The sequence below is a fragment of the Anguilla rostrata genome, chromosome 6 (assembly GCF_018555375.3).
Source record: "Anguilla rostrata isolate EN2019 chromosome 6, ASM1855537v3, whole genome shotgun sequence".
NCBI lineage: Eukaryota > Metazoa > Chordata > Actinopteri > Anguilliformes > Anguillidae > Anguilla > Anguilla rostrata.
The window spans coordinates 32,476,287-32,493,283 of NC_057938.1; the positions used below are offsets into that span (position 1 = coordinate 32,476,287).

At 38.5% G+C, this 16,997-nt stretch overlaps 1 protein-coding gene and 1 long non-coding RNA gene across 6 annotated transcripts in view; one reads left to right on the forward strand and one right to left on the reverse strand.

The window, feature by feature from the left end:
• LOC135257863 (gephyrin) overlaps positions 1–16,997 on the reverse strand; it is a 404,797-nt gene that overhangs the window by 75,550 nt on the left and 312,250 nt on the right. The gene's annotated exons all lie outside the window — the stretch shown is intronic.
• Positions 7,483–9,023, forward strand: LOC135257895 (uncharacterized). Its single transcript, XR_010330806.1, has 2 exons — positions 7,483–8,109; positions 8,681–9,023. It is a non-coding gene; the product is annotated as an uncharacterized LOC135257895 (long non-coding RNA).

Below are 16,997 nucleotides of genomic sequence, written 5' to 3' on the forward strand. Positions count from 1 at the left end.
TTCACACTGTAACGTAAACGTTCGTTGGTAGCTTCAGCAGGGTTTGTGTTTATGCACCAAATGTGATGTGAACTGCCAAAATGTGTTGGACGGTTAAATATTGTTTTAATGTCGTCCCATCCCCATACAATGGCAGTGGCACATTGTAGCACTGTGGGCCTGGACCCCACTTTTCTCATTGGTCCGCAATATTGATCCAGTGTAGCACTGTTAATGTGAAAAAGCTATTGTAACTGTGAGGTGAATATTTCTGTAATTTTGTGAAGTCAGGCCAATGAAACAGTGGTGGCATTATTGCTGATGGAAAAGCAATTAACAGCATACAAGCTACTGGCATGTGTCAACTTGAACAAATGCATCAATCCAAAGAATGTTATAAAAAGTGTTTAAGTTAATTATTAATTGAAATTATAAGCTGGGGAAAAACTGACTAATGTACTGTTTTTATTAAAAGATTAAGCCAAAATGACTGTGAATTTGTATTTCGCCTATTGTTATTTCGTATTGCAATAAAAACAATGATATTGATTACTTTTGGGTTTTTGATTTGCGACATCATTCTGGTCTGCACAGCTATTTTCACCTCAAAATAGTTCATGTTTTTTGACTATAGCCATTATTTGACAAATTGAGGAAAGGATGTCTCCGCACTGTAAAAATGATATTATTTTAAGCTTACCAGTGTATTGTCCTATTTAAATAAAATGAATGTGACACTATCTCAACCTTAAATAATTTGGCCCACTCACTATTACCTTGGCTCACCCATGAATTAAATCCTACTACTGCTTACATGGAAAATAAACTCTGGCTCTGTTCACAAAGGACGTCGACAATGAAAACTGTCAGAACATTTTAGGGCTGAGATGCATCTGTGTGAAAACTGGGGCTTTCTATTTGTATGTTTGCTTTTAAACAACGGTGCTCACTAATGGAACAGCTGAAACTGTAGTCATTCTAAGATTGACACTGTATGACCTGTGTAGAGTGGCGTCCAGGGCGGGCAATCAAATTTGGGGGGCTCGTGCCACCACAGGCCGCCCTGGACACGCCTCGGTCATCTATCTGCCTAATGTAACTAGCTAAAAGTAATGTTACTTACAGGTCCAACAGAAAACAGGCCAAGTCCATGTCGCTTTTCATCCCCTTGGTGATGCCACTGAGAAAAAGCAGTTCAAAAGTTGACTAGTTTTTCAATGAGCCCTGTTGGCTTGTCTTTTTGCTATGCTGTATCTAAGCTTCTAAGCATCTGCCATTGCGGCAACTAACTAGCAACAAACACTTTGCTGGAATCTGATCTAAAACCACAAGCTCTATAGCCATGCCCACCCCATCGCACACAGAAAAGAGTGCCACGCCCATAAATGTGCCAAACACATTTTTGAACAAAAAATACAGGTGAAAGGTGCATAGTATGCATAGTACTAAAAACCTGAGGTCAGTAACTTGATTATGAGAAAAACCACTGTGGTCAGAACCTTGATTACAAGAAAAATCGATTTTATTTAATATATTACGCACTCCACATTAAAGAATACATGACCATGAGATCTCAGCTCAGTCAGTATCTGAGTCATCTGAAATCCAATATATATAAAGACAATAGTTTCCGCCAGCATAGCCTCAAACACTATACTTCCTATTAGCTCGTACATATTAAGAAAACAAACAGCTTCACATACACACTATGGTAATGGCGCTTTAAACCTATCACTAGCGTCGCTCTCTGTGACATATTTTTCAATCAAACACTGCAGCCTCTCCAATGCTTTTTATACATGGATTTCATTCCAGAAATCTCTCTCAAAGAAAAAGAACCATGCCGACTACTTCCTTTTAAAATAGCTAAAATGTTTATCTGGTTTGACAGTGGCTTAATGAATTTAATTCCAAGGGATTACCTACAGTGATTAAATTTGTGATAGACTTTCCTTCTTCCAGTACTGTGTAAAAGTCAAAGACAACCCTTTCATTTATTATATTTCCAGTCAAATCAGCCATTCAGTGCACTGTATATTTTTTCAGTGTCAGACTTTAATGCAGGAAACATATTTAACAAAATTACAGTTGCCCTAAGTGTCAGTGATGTCATATTAGAACCCTTTGCCTTCAAAGGTTTTTCTCACATTAAAACAAACAAAAACCTTAGCTGCCTTGCAGATTTCTATATGTCATGTGCACCTAAAATGGCTGAAGGAGATATTTCTGATGAGATTAGATGTAAGATACTTCAACTGCATAAAGAAGGTGAAAGTCAAATGAAAATGTGAAAAGTGGAAAAAAACAGGGATTTCCAAAACTAGAGTTCAAAAGATTATTGGAAGATACAGAAAAAATTATACTCCTAACAACCGTGAAAGAACTGGTAGACCACCAATACTATCGCCATAACATAGATTCAAGCTTCAAGATTCAAGCTCCACTCTTGCTTCAGATCTTTCTGTCACTCCTTCCACTGTCAGAAGACAACTCAATGCTATGGATCTGAAAGGATGTGTAGGTGTCAAAAATCCACTACTAAGAAAAGGAAAAAAACTAAAAGAAGAAAATGTGCACTAGTACAATGAAACTGGACACCTGGGTTTTATGGACCGATGAGTCTAAATTTTAGATTTTATGAAGTGAGAGAAGGCAGGATGTACACCTTTGAAGCCATGAAAGACTCTTGGAACCATGTCTGAAACCATCAGTCAAGCATGGAGGAGTATCTGTGCAAGTTTGGGGTTCTATAACAATATCTGGAGAAATTAAGCCTGAAAATTATGTTACAACCAGACATGTACCAGTAGTGAAGGAGAGAAATGCTGACCTCTGCTACTGATCCCAAATCTAAAGAGAGATCTGCACCTACTGTGTTGTTTTTGACAGAAGGTGGGGGTACTTCCATGAGCACTATACAAGCTTTGATGGACTACGGGAGTCAATAGATGGTAAATGGTAAATGGACTGCATTTATATATAGCGCTTTTATCAACACTTCAGGATGCATTTAAAATATTTTACCAAACAGAATTTGCTGTAAGTCATCATACAAAGGACTGTCACAACCATGCAATGCCCATAATCACTGGCAGTCATCTGATAACCATTAATCATCCCCACCTGGAGGCTGGGCTATAACTGTTTCTGCTCTTTGTTTCAGATGCTGAGTCTTGAGCATAGCTTGCCTTGAGTGCATGCCGTTCCAGTTGGGTATTTGTCAGTCTCCTAGTCTGCTCAAGCAGTTTGTATTCTTCTTAGTTTGACCATTGTCTTTTTGTCATTTGTTATTTTCGCCCTGCGGTTGTGCGGGTATTCAGTCTCTTAGTTTAGAAGCCCCGTTGGCCTTTGTTTTGTTATTTTGGATTTGTTTAATAAACTCCACATTGTATCGGTTTGGATCCAGACCTGCCTGTTCTGACTTCTCTGCACTTGAGTCCTGACAAACCAATGTTACATTGACCTCTTGTTAGATTGAGGGTGAAATATGGTTCAGGAGTGTATCAACGGACCATTTCTCCTGTTATTTTAAAAATAATTTATTTATGATGTTATTGACACCGAATTTTAATATATTCCTATAAATATACTGCAAGTCAGCCTCAATAAGGATGGATAAAATCTCTCTCGCCCATGGGTGATTGTAAGTGATGTTCCAATTGAATATTTTCTTTGTGAGTCTGTCCTCTGGCATGTTAATCAGTCGATTCCATAGACATATCATTTCTCTTTTCTGTCTAACTTCACATGGTTCCCAACCCATATCTCTACAGATGGCTAAATTTGGAGTCAATTTGTGCATACCAAGGAAGCAACGTATTGCTCTGTTCTGTTCTCTTTTCCCCCTTTTTCTAAAATGCATAATTTGGTTTTTTTCCTAGTTTGTCATTAGTCTCCATTTAGAACACCTTGAATTGACAATATTCAACATGTTTTGGAGGTCATTTTCTGTCTCGGCTAAGAGAACAGTATCATCAGCGTACAATAGAACACCCAATGTTAAATCTGCTACATTTACTCCAAGTTTGGCATGTTTAATTAATAAAGCTAGACCATTAACATATAAAGCAAATAATGTTGGAGAGAGCACATCCCCCTGTTTAACACCATATGGAGGTAGGAACCAGCCAGTATTAAAATCATTAACCTGTACACATGCAACTGGAGCTTGATAAAGGGCTTTGATTGCATCATAGAATTTTCCATCTACTCCAGCTTTAATAAGTCTGAAAGAGAGGAAGTCTCTATTCACCCAGTCAAAGATTTGCCTTCTTGCATTCTGGCTCTGACTATCGTAGAAACTGAGTAAATATGATCTATACAAGCTCTAGCCTTACGGAAGCCATTTTGCTCATCTGCAAGCTGACCTGAAGATTCTAGGTAATGGGAGAGCCTGTTGTTTAAAGGAGTAACATGGTGGTTGAATGTGACACTTCCCAGTTGTCTTTAGGCAACAGCAAAACAAATGTGCATAATTTTTTTATTATTCAGTCATTTCAATGTACTTTAAAATGTATTTTTCTAAGCCTAAATTTCCCACTATAAAAGTTCAACCGAACCATCTGGGCGTGGTAATGAGAACTGTCAGTTAGCTATGATTGACAGACCGTGCTCCGTTACCATAGCTACCCCCATGATACACGCTCTTTTTGGGAGACTTTTCACAAGCTAGATAGCCTAGTAGTATATCAAGTATCGATAGATAGCTAAGGTAAGGACGTTGACTCATATCCAATTATAATTTTTGCTATCTAGCTAGCCAAGTTAAGATAAAAGCACAACTATAACGTCCTCATAAAAGCAAACTAGCTAGCTAACGTTATCGATAACATTGCCGTATGAAAGCAAACTACCTAGCTAGCTAACATTAGCTAGCTAGCTAGCTAAATGAATATAACCAGAAATAATCTAATAGTCCTTAAAAGGCACTCTAATTTAAGTGAACCTAACGTTAGTCAAATATTTGCATTGTCCTGCCTGTAAGCCAGCGGCGCAAACTATGGGTCTCGAGTTATCCATGGGTTTACGGGGCGTGGAAATTGTCTCTAATAAAAAATCAGACACCACCAGATCCTTTAGGCGCTCTTGTGTGTGTTTTCCGGTTGTGTTCAAACCAAGTATATCCTTCCATGCCAATTATATACTGACCTGACAAATGTGTTTCACTAAGTGAAATAATATATGGGTTCAGGTGCTGCAGTAACAGTATTCTAAGTTTACAGTTCAAAGCCGTCCAATCATTTACGTTCCAATGAACAAGAGTAAACTTGTCAGCACTTACTGGCTGGGCAAGTGAGTCTCAGTCTTTGGACCGCCACGACTCCCGATCCCCGGTGTTGATAGCAGAACCAGGCGGCGGCCGTTTCATCAATCGTCCATTCCCAGTTATATAAAAGTCCTTTCCGGACGGGATCTCTCGCAAAAGAGTTCTGAAGTTCAGATCAATGAGTTGCTCCATATACGACTTGGCAGAGCATAGGTAAACCTTTTCAAATCTTGACTCACTCTTCAGCCTCTGCTTCTGCCTGAGAACTGCCAGTGGAGGTGTGAATGTGCGTGTCTGTGTGTGAGAGTGGGACTGCATGTGTGTCAGAGGGGGTTTCCTCCCCCCTCCCCCCTCTTTTTCACTAGATAAAACATGCAGCTCTCTTTTAGTTAGCAGTCAGTTTGGGCAACTTGACAAGAAGTTTGTAACAGTTAGTCTGAAGTGGGCATCTGAGTACTGCATCAAGGTCTGGCATTCTACATTTAAGGGGAGGCACCACTGTCAAAACCGATGATTTTGGTTCCATATGTCAATTTTGATATTTTGCTTCTATAACTTCTATAGTTTCATAAAATGAACGAACTAAAGGTAAATAATCGTTTTAAATAGTTAATTTAGATGATAATATAACACCATCGTCAAGTACACAAAGCATAAAATGAGCTTATGATAGCATCTTTTATGATTAAATGCTTCTGTGGTTTTAAAACTGACCTGGTTGAGTCATATATCGTTAAAAAGCTTGTTTCCAAAATGTATTTTCTATTCTTATGGTATTTTTTGAGCATAAAGTAAGTGTGCTAGCCTTTTTTCCTCATTCACATTTGTGGGAAACACATGTTTTTACATTAACAAATCTTTAACAGCCATTTTCTCAAAACTGTATATTGCCCATAGGGTAGATAGATATACTTTCTTTTATTGAACCCCGTGGGGTAGTTTGTCCTCTGCATTTGACCCATCCTAGTTACTTAGGAGCAGTGGGCAGCCACAGTGCAGCGCCCAGGGACCAACTCCAGTTCTGAGGCCAGTGCCTTGGTCAAGGGCAACTGCAGGAGTGTACCTAACATGCATGTCTTTGAGTGTGGGAGGAAACCGGAGTACCCGGAGTAAACCCACACGAACACGGGGAGAACATGCAAACTCCATGCAGAGAGGATCTGGTCGGATCCGGACGGATTCAAACCTGGAACCTCCTTCTTGCGAGGCAACAGTGCTAACCACTATGCCACCGTGCCCATAGGGTATTCAATTTAGCTTTAACAATAGATACAGCTACATAATTTTACATACTGCTTCTTAAATGTTATAGCTAGGGTGTGTCAGAGGCTTTTTTTGATATGTTTTGTCATTTTCATTTTATGTGACATTTTATCAGTAAAAATAGGTCAAAAACATTTTTCAGCATGTACATATTGTTTTTGGAATAATTAATTTAAAAAACAATATTTTGACAAAAGCCTCTGACAAGCCCTAACTATTGAGTTATTGATCACATTAAAAACTAGAAGAGTGCACTCAGTAGAGTGCAGATCTCCACCAGGCGTGTTAGCTTTGCTGATGCAACAATAGACGCTACACAATCAATGCAACCAGACAAATACAATATTACAAGTTTTTACCATGTGCCACTGAAAATCCCAAAAATATCGATTCAGTGAAGTAACACTAAAGGTGGTGACATGTTAGCTACTGTCATTCATATCAGCCACGATGTGTTAGACAGAGCTAACGCTAACATTATAGTCTGGCACTTTCATTTCAAATCTGGACAGGAACAATCTGGACGGGAACAATTCCAAAAGACCAACAATGTAAAATATCAATTTCAGCGTGAAAATGGCAACAAAATAATTGCCACAGATTCAAACATTAACGTACCCCGTTAGTTGGCGGATTATTTTGTTGGCATTTTAACGTTAAAATGGACATTTTACATCACTGGTCTTTCATTCTAAACGGAAGCAGTTGTTGATCACTTGCGGCCCCTACCGGCCAGTTAGGAGGGGTGTGGTGTTAGCCGTCAATGTATTTCAATGGACAATGATGGAAATTAATTCAAATAAAATACTTGTTGTTGACCGATTTGCAAAATATTCGAGAATGCAGGTCCTTGGCCTGCTGCCAGAATGCACAACAAGTATTAGGCTGATCGACCCAGTAGTATGCGAGATTACCTGCGGACAGATACACAAACACACGCACAAACACACACACGCGACCAAACGCGCCTGGCAGAGATAAATATCGTTAATAATGCAGAAATCAAATATCGTTAGCTAGGTCAGCTTGTATGGGGATGGGACGATATGAAACAATTTAACCGTCCAGTCCACCACGTTTTGGCAATGTTCCAACACTCTCGTCATCACTGTTGCATGCATCACAAAAACTATTACACTACTAACGCTTACATAACAGTGTGAAATATCCACATTATGTAATACCACTAACATGTTTAAAGACACTCAATTTAAAAAATAATGCATATTCCCGAAATATTTTGAGCAGTAATACTTACATAGCAATGATGAAATCTTATCTGTGTTTAGTAGATAGAGACAGAGACAATATATCAATGATATATTTCTATCAATTAGTTTATTCTTAAGGAACATGACTTCCTAGCTGAAAAATGTATTTTTAATTAAATATTAATTTAATCATGTGTGAATACAAATGTTGAAATGTTTTATTTGTTTACTTCCAGCTTCATGTTACTGTTTGCCTGGAAGGTGATTTGCCTGGACCTATTTGTGTAGGCCCAGACAAATACCAATGCCAATTTTGCCGCAAGGTGGGAGAGTACCCTGCACTGGTGGCACATATGCAGAACCATGAGAAATCTGCTGTTAAGCATGAAGGTAATTGTCAGAGTCAAAGTAAATGTTATATTTTCTCTCTTTGTTATATATATATATATATTTATATATATATATATATATATTTGGTATAAAATGTATAAATGCCACCTAGGATGTGTGAAAAGCAACCATTATCACTGTTGCTATTGCCAAAAGACCATAATCCGCAAAAATGTATTTATTATCCATGTGTTCCAACAACAGAGCCCACCACAGCATCTTCAGTTCTCAGTCCATCCACTGGCCTGTGCTTGACTACACCGTCTATCATTCCATCGGCTGACAATACCTCAGCAGTCTCTGGCTCCTCTGTAGCTTGCTGCATAAAAGCTTCCAGTTCCTTGTCTGATCCCAGTCTCTTGATTTGTGTGAAGATCTCTTTTTCTCTCCCTCTCTCTCTTTCTCTTTTTCCCCCCTCTCTAATGTGAAAAGTATTACAAGATAATACTCCTTGGAGTATTATGAGTTTGGTTGCACTAAAAAGGTGATTGACTAAGAGTAAGATCAGCTCAGTTGAAGTTTTGTTCATTTTCTGTCAGAATTGTAATTGTCTTTTGACACTTGACTTCAGGTGTGGTGAACTGGAAAGCATTTTCAGAAGAGCACAAAAGGGAATTCAGGAGGACCTATCGAATTTCCAGTTGCCTTCAATGCAGCAGACTATATAAAGACTGTGATGCAGGCTACCGGGGAAGTGGACGACAAGGAATCCTGCAGGGTTTTTACTCTGAGGATGACTTCCCCGGGTACTGCAGCTGGGACTGTTTTTTCAAGGCTGGGGGCACAACAGTCTGAGTGCATGACCCCCCTCTCTTCATTACCGCCCTGTGTTGTCATTTGTTATGTGGCTGTGTTTGATTGTTTTTATGTTCATCTTTCACCATTTATGATTAAATTACATACTGATCACTGAAGCTGGTTTTTGTATGTTTATTCTTCAATGACAGTCGTTTACTTCTACCCTGACTAACAACCCTTCTGATCTTGAATTGACATCAGATTGTACTCTCACATATTCATTCATTACATACAGTATATGCCAGGTAAAACAGTACTTATCGTGACACACCTCAGAATGCACTGCAACAATATTTGTAATCCCTTGATCTGGAACGTGTTTTGCTAGATGTTAGTGTGATAACACATTAATAGCGTTGCAGCTGAAATGGTTAGGTGTTACAGTACATAATTTCAAACTTTAACAACTGTGATGGCTGTGGATCAATAGAAGGGACTAAAGAACTATGCATAATACCTGGACAAATTTGTTGTACAAAAAATGTAAAAAAAGGGAAAGTTGGACCAAAAATTCAGGGCATGTTCATCATGTTTCTCCCTACCAGCCTATGTGGAACTTGAAGCTAAATAATACAGGGTTACTGGCTGATCAGCTGGTAGAACCAGAACTAGTCTGTTTCACTGTGCTTAGAACAGTGACTATACAATCTACTTTTTGACATTCTAGACAAGTGATTCAATACTGTTTTTTATTTCTGCCAATCAACTGATAACTTAAGATTGTTTAACACATGTTTGTAAAATCTACTATTTTTAGAGTTCTAAGCAGCGAAGCTGGTGGAACCCTATTGTATCTGTTAGGATTATTAGGGGTCCAAGCAGCGAAGCTTAATCGACCTATGCATCTGAACGTGCTCTACAACTTTGCTATTGGGACCAACTATGTCCGCCATATTGCTTTCCCGCAATTTTGACTTTTTAGTTGAGGCGTGGAAGCTTTCTCCACTAAAAGTGTCTGAGGCTCAGCAACCATAAGTTGTAGACCAACAGAATTTGGTAGGTGGGTTCCTATGGCCCCCCACTACTCAGGCACTACAAATCACCAATGTCGGCCAGATGGTGGTGCTATAACAAAGGGTCATAACTCCCACACCATAAGTCAGACCAACACAAAACTTCATGGACCGATGCATCTGAATGTGCTCTACAACTTTGCTTTTGGGAGCACCTATGTCCGCCATATTGTTTGCCCGCCATTTCGACTTTTTTATTAGTTGGGGTGCGGAAAAGCTGGAGCTCCAAATCTAAGTGTTACGACATCTAGTAAACTTCTTTACGGCAAGCAACATCCATGGCGACGCAAGCAATCCGACACCGGATTTTTATCAGTGAGGGGAGGGTCTGAACGTCGGGGAAGCAATGGAAGACAGTGCCAGCCAGAGTGCATGCTAGGCTACCAAAAGTTTGTTCGTAAAAGCTTTTTGAGAGGACGAATAATTACTTTTCTTGAGCATGGATCCGTTTGAAGACAGTATTGGGTGAGTTCGTTTAGTCTTTGAATCTGTCATTATGCTGAGAAATAGCTAAACCATTTGATTTACAGTATTTGAGTTTCTGTGCAAATGCACAAAAACATGCTGGTATAATAAAATAATGACGGTAATACATATATAGTCCGCTTCGTTCCGTTGCTACCATAATATAACACACTATCTTGTGTCTACAGCTGCAGTTTCTCACTGCAATTACTAATATTGAATATAAACAAAAGACGCAATTTATGCTGTACTCTGCGAATGTCTAAATAAATAATACGGTACTCGTAGGAAGCAGGAAGCATGGATGGCGAGTTGATATTTAGTTTTTTGCTACTAAAAGTTTGTTAGTAAAAGCGTTGAGAGGATGAATCATTACTTTTCTTAGGCATGGATCCATTTGAAGACAATATCGGGAGTTTGTTTAGTCTTTGAATCCGTCATTATGCTGAGAGACATCGTATTCTCAATTTAATCTCTAAATTGACTGTAAGCTTAGGGTTGTAACTAGGTAGCTGTTTCGTAGGTGACTTAGTTAATGCACTCGTCTTAACTATTGCTTGTATTTTTTGCATAGACTGCGTTGTTGCTGTTCTTGTTTGTGTTGGTGTTAATCAGTTTAACCTACAGGGTCCAAGTTGAACTATGCGGTTGTTCCCTGCACTTGCAACAGTACTTCTCTCTAGGGTTTTCGACACACTTATTCCTGATTATGATTATACACTTTGTTGTACGTCGCTCTGGATAAGAGCGTCTGCCAAATGCCTGTAATGTAATGTAATATTCCGTAGCAACAAGATAAACCCGACATTAGCCCTAAAATATGCCAATACAGCAGTGAAAACGCTGCTCACTGAATAACAAAATAAACGATTCTACAGTCAATATCTGGGACTAAACATTGAATAAATATACAATCTTACCATTGGTTTTACGCGTAGATGTCCCTTTTGCGACTGAGTGGTCATATATTGTCTTGGACAATCCGTTTGTGAAATATACGCGCATTTGTGACGCCTGGGTCCGCTACCTTCAAAAATAGCTGTGCGTAATACCACACCTGTTGCTTACGGCGTTGTCGCCCTTTTTAGTACAATTTGGCTTGATTGACAATTAATTTATTCAGTAGGTGAGAGTATAAGCTTTCTAACGATGTATAACATGTCTGATTTTGCTTTTGGAATAGCATTTTATCGGTCAGCGTAACCGAAAATATTCTTATATGCCAGTGTCTAAATAAATAAAAATGTGAAATCTGAAATGTGCATTCTCTGCTAAGCTGAGCAATGGATTGGAATATGTGTCTGACGCGGTGTTGCACGGTATACCAAAACTTCAGCACTTTTCGGTACTTAAAAAAAACAAAAAGAAATGGTTCGGTATTAGAATATTCCGACGTTCGGTAGTTTTGAGTCAAATGTAAAAGCCAGGGAAATTTGTTTCCCGCATTACTGATTGAGAGGACAAAAAGTGTAATTTGTCAGAATCTTCGCTAGATGGCAGTAGCAACTAAGTTAGCAAAGTCAGGTGACGTGCGCTGGTGCATTCCCTCCTTGGTACAGGGCAAGCTTCGACTCAGTAGCAATAGGTGTTCAAATTTGGAAATATTTTTTATAGGAAGATGCTGTATTTTTATTAAAATATGCTGCTTTTAGATCTATTTAAAAGTGAAAGACCTGTTTAAAGATTATTTAGTTTACAATTGTTTAATTTTTGAAATATTTTTAATATATTTTTCTATTAGTGTTGTAACACTATAGGTCTATGCTTATTAATATGTTGAACAGGCTTCAACTTAAAGGTTGTTAATAAACCGTGAATTCGAAAATGAGGTCAACCGTTGTGGACATTATGTTTCTGATCTATTAAGGTAATTTCAGTATCGTTAGGTACCGAGTATCGAATCAGTATCGTTTAAGTTTCAATTATCGTTTCAGTATCGAGTATTGTGATAAACCTGCTATCCTTATCAAAATTTTGGTATCGTGACAACACTAGTCCAAAGCATTTTTTAGTTGCGGCACAGAAGCACTGCAGCTCTACATACACGCTGCGCCATCTAAGTGTTACGACATGCCATCTAAGTGTTACGACATAATAAAGCCCTTCACAGCAAGCGGCTAGGACACATCCATGCGTCTCTTAGCACAAAATTGGCCGTAAGTCATCAATATTTTATACAATCATCATGATATTCAGTAGATATGTTGGGTGAAGGTATATGATCATGAGGACAAAACAGTTTTAAATTCGCTCCATAAGGGGTGCCAATGCTTGGATCCCTCCCAACGCCTCTTGCGGCTTTAATTTTCCTTAAATTTGTAATAACACAATGCAGGTATGGCTCATTGCCATTTGCTTTCCTTGGGTTTTTCTCATTGTCTATCAAATAATACATAAATAATAAAATACATTATTGCAGCCTTGTAACATAATAAAGTTTCTTCAGTTATCTTGAGACTAAATGGGTGCTGCCTTAACCTATTCATTACAGTGGCTTATGATAAAGTTTTTGGCCTATATTGACAGGCAACATAACTGAAAAAACATTGCATGAACATGTTATAGGCAATAGGCCTATTTCACAAGATGGCGGTTACCGTTGCTACGGACGCAAGTCCATTTCTGACAGCGAAAAATTGAGCCTAAACAGCGACGTGTTCTCACAGTCCCTAATAGCTCTGCCAAAGTTCACTATGTCCGATGTTATCCGCATTGTCGAAGCATTGCCAGTGAACGTTAAGTGGTCTAAACTAGACAAGGGCTATAAATTCTTTTTTGAGAAGTTTACATTCGGTTATGAAGGTAAATATAATGTTAGCTCTGGTTTGCCAGAAAGCGAAATAGCTAGCTTGCTAACCACAGCAAGTTAGCCGATTAAAGAGATATTTCACTTCGACATAACATAAATTATTTTCTGGAGGCGACTCCATTGTGTTTTCGTAGAGTGAAGCAACATCTGCTGTCCGTTAACAGGGTCTCTGTTCCTCTCGGTTGTCCCGAAAATGAATGAATAGGGAGCCTGACAACTGTGAGGAAAAGCGATTCTGTTAACGTTGACGGTCAGCAGGCGAGGCAAAGCTATGTAAGTACAATGTGTTATGCTCCACAAAATTACTTATGCTATACCGAAGTGAAATATCTCTGAACTAAGTTTTGTACTACCTATTTTGTGACATGTTGTTTGTGCTGTACTTGTTCTAATAAAGATTTATATTGCTTGTCAAATCGCCTGTGTAGTTCAGTTCACTACTGGCTAAAACGTAATTTGCTAATCATAACATAAAATATGGCTAGCTAACTGATTTTATGACCTTCTTGAGTAACAAGTACCACATGACTGAAACCGCGTTAGTTCTCAATGAATGATAAAATAAAAAACAAAGGAGTTGGTAGGGGACTCAGACATTTAGACCCAAATGTATGTGAGGAGAAAAGTTTAATATTGAGTGTAATCTTATTCACAAAACAGTAGCTAACTAGCTAGCTATGGTAATGAGTTAGTTTATGTTAGTTTGCAACATTATGACAGTCACGCTACCTAGCAAGTTTTTTTTCTTATTTTGGAGTAAATCTGTGGGAAAGCTGTGAAAGGGCAAATAAATTATTTTTCGAATCGGTACACAGGGGAACGCTACAAAACAAAAAAGCTCTTCGTCGCTGCCATTGTTTTGGTGGCTGTTTAGATAACCAGAAATGAGAGACCCCTACATCCGGTTTACATACCCGGAAATGTGAAATAGACCTATTAATGTATAATGCTCACCATAGCTAAACACACATTTACTGGACATTCACATGTAAGCACATATTTCTGATTACAAACTGACATTTCTAGCTTCTAGCTTGCTACAATGGGGCTAACCGTATATATGTCTATGGGGCTGTGGGGCTAACTAGCCAGTTAACTAGCTGCTACAGTGGGGATAACTAGCCAGTTAGCTAGCGACTACATGATATAAGCATGTCTTGTATTTCCATTTAGCGATCTCATTCACACACTCTACTAGCATCGTTGACATCCTAGCATTCTTATACATCCACTGTACTAATGCAATATCACTTTTGTGCACATTTAGATGTCGTTGCTCACTTGAAATTACAAGACATCCAGTAAAGCATGGTTTGCCAACTGTAACTTGGCGCGCTCTGTCTACTACTATCTTCACACCGTCAGCTCGTTAAAAAAAATAATAAAACCAGAGTAACGATAACAGCGTCTTTTACGGCTACCACAGAGTGAATGCGAGGATAAGAACATTTTCGGTTACGCTGACCTATAAAACGCTATTCCAAAAGCAAAATTAGACATGTTATACATCGTTAGAAAGCTTATACTCTCACCTACTGAGTAAATGAACTGTCAATCAAGCCAGTCTGTACTAAAAAGGGCGACAACGCCGTAAACGACGTGTGGTATTACACACAGCTATTTTGGAAGGTACCCAAGCATCACAAATGCGCGTATATTTCACAAACGGATTGCCCAAGGCAATATATGACCACTCAGTCTCAAAAGGGACATCTCTACGCCTAAAACCAACGGTAAGGTTTTATATTTATTTAATGTTTAGTCCCAGATACTGACTGTAGAATGACATGGTATCATTTTTTAAAACTTTTTCTCGTTTATTTCGTTATTCAGTGAGCAGCGTTTTCACTGCTGTATTGGCATATCTTAGGGCCATTGTTGTGTATATCTTATTGCTAGAACGGAATACGATTTTTGAGTGGTGAAAGAATATTTTTTATGAATGCCCCGATAGACAATATTGTCCATTATGTCATGGGTGGGGGGTGTAGTTGTAGATGAGACTGCAGGGAGGGGGTGCTTGTTAAATGAACGACCAGAGCGACAATGGTGGCGCCGCGAAACTCCGTATTTGGCATAGTTGCCATGTATCATCTACTAATGAAACCAAAACAAAGCGTTTCTGTTTTTAACTCATACTTTGGTTGCAGTAGCACTGAATGTCTGAGTTCAGTAATCTCCGCTTGCCGGCGTGCTAACCACTAGGGGCTTTGCGCCAAGAGATTAAAATACCAACTTCTGGTTATGATCCGTCCACTTAAGCCCCGCCCATTTCGAGTACGGATACGGATACAGATCATTTTGTTGGTTGAACAGATACAGATACAGATAATGGTGTACTCACTCATCCCTACTGCCCACAGTCCATTACCAAAATCGGTTGCTCAAAAAACAAACAAACCAACAAACAGAAGAATTATGCTAATTCAGTTGCCATACAGGAAAGGGGTGAATTAGCCTACGACATTGTCATAATGACAGAATTATGCATCGATATACATGCCAATAACATTTTTCAATTCTTTTTTCTCAGGATATTCAGGCTTACTGTGTGTGGTGAAACAAGCTTTTGGATGGAAAATACATTCAGATGTGCTGCTCAATGGCATAAACCTGCCTAGATTAACGGTGATAAAATATTGCACATCTCTTTTAAGCCTTAGCCTTCTGTATACATGTTGATAACTAGGCTAATTCAACTCAGCCATAAAGACTGGTTATTTATGTAGCTTATTCATTAGCCTGTCTAACCTAAATAATTTTTTCTGTTCAATTCGATTTTATTGGATAAAGTCTACCGGTTAAAGCCTAGTACATTTCTCATTATGTTTGTCCTCAGTTCATTTATTGATTGAGAGTGCAGTTGATGTTAAACTTACCTATTTCATGTAGACTTATCAAATTACGTTTGCCTAACTATGTCTAGCGCAACGTTACTATCAAGTGGGCATGTCTTGTAGTAGGCGAGCGTGACGTTACTATCAAGTGGGCATGTCTTATAGTAGGCGTTACTAGTAGTGGACGTGTCTTGTAGTGTTGCGGGCTGCAGATAGATACTCTTGTATAAATGAGCCCCTTATGAAGGTTTAAGATGAAACATTGATATCAGATTTAAAAATAATGCAAAAATATTGTCACACAATGCTGTACAGTACCTAAATGTGTAATAATTAACTCTTGTATGTATTTCTATGCTCTGTACTCTCGTATGTTTTCTTTTATGGGGATGGGACAATATAAAAACAATTTTCAATCGTCCCCCACGTTTTGGCAATGTTCCAACACTCTCGTCATCACTGTTGCATGCATCACAAAAACTATTACACTACTAAGTAACTAACGCCTAAATTACAGTGTGAAATATCCATTATATAATACCACTAACCTATTTAAAGCCACTCAATTTCAAAAATAACATATATAACCAAAATATTTTGAGCAGTAATACTTACATAGCAATTATGAAATGTTATCTGTGTTCAGTAGATAGAGACAGAGACAGTAAATCAATTATACAGTTCTATTTACTTCTGTTTTGCTTCTGTTTCGTTTATTTCATTATTCAGTGAACAGCGTTTTCACTGCTGTATTGGCATATCTTAGGGCTATTGTCGGGTTTATCTTGTTGCTATGACGGAATAAGATTTTTGAGTGGTGAAAGAATTTTTTTATGAATGCCCAGATAGACAATATTGTCCATTATGTCATGGGTGGGGGGTGTAGTTGCAGATGAGACTGCAGGGAAGGAGTGCATGTTAAATGAACGACCAGAGCAATAATGGTGGCGCTGCGAAACTCTGTAT